The sequence below is a fragment of the Arachis duranensis genome, chromosome 9 (genome assembly GCF_000817695.3).
Source record: "Arachis duranensis cultivar V14167 chromosome 9, aradu.V14167.gnm2.J7QH, whole genome shotgun sequence".
NCBI lineage: Eukaryota > Viridiplantae > Streptophyta > Magnoliopsida > Fabales > Fabaceae > Arachis > Arachis duranensis.
The window spans coordinates 28246480-28247015 of NC_029780.3; the positions used below are offsets into that span (position 1 = coordinate 28246480).

General features: G+C 41.8%; 1 non-coding gene across 1 annotated transcript; it reads left to right on the forward strand.

The window, feature by feature from the left end:
• Nucleotides 1-38: 38 nt before the first annotated feature.
• Nucleotides 39-146, forward strand: LOC127742213 (small nucleolar RNA R71). The gene has a single exon (XR_008003400.1). It is a non-coding gene; the product is annotated as a small nucleolar RNA R71 (small nucleolar RNA).
• The last annotated feature ends 390 nt before the right edge of the window (nucleotides 147-536 follow it).

Sequence of the window (536 nt, forward strand, 5' to 3'; positions counted from 1 at the left end):
AGGCCATCATAGAAAATACCTATGATGCTCCATTCAGAAAGCATATCAGTGGGACACTTTCTGATCTATTGTTTGTATCTTTCCCAAGCTTCATAGAGGGATTCTCCTTCCTTCTGTCTGAAGGTTTGGACTTCCACTCTAAGCTTACTCAATTTTTGAGGTGGAAAGAACTTTGCCAAGAAGGCATTGACTAGCTTTTCCCAAGAGTCCAGGCTTTCTTTAGGTTGGGAATCCAACCATGTCCTAGCTCTGTCTCTTACAGCAAAAGGGAATAGCATTAGTCTATAGACCTCAGGGTCTACCCCATTAGTCTTGACAGTGTCACAGATTTGCAAGAATTCAGCTAAGAACTGATGAGGATCTTCTAATGGAAGTCCATGAAACTTGCAATTCTGTTGCATTAGAGAAACTAATTGACGCTTAAGGTCAAAGTTGTTTGCTCCAATAGCAGGGATAGAGATGCTTCTCCCATAAAAGTCGAGAGTAGGTGCAGTAAAGTCAACCAGCACCTTCCTTGCATTGTTGGCATTGTTGTT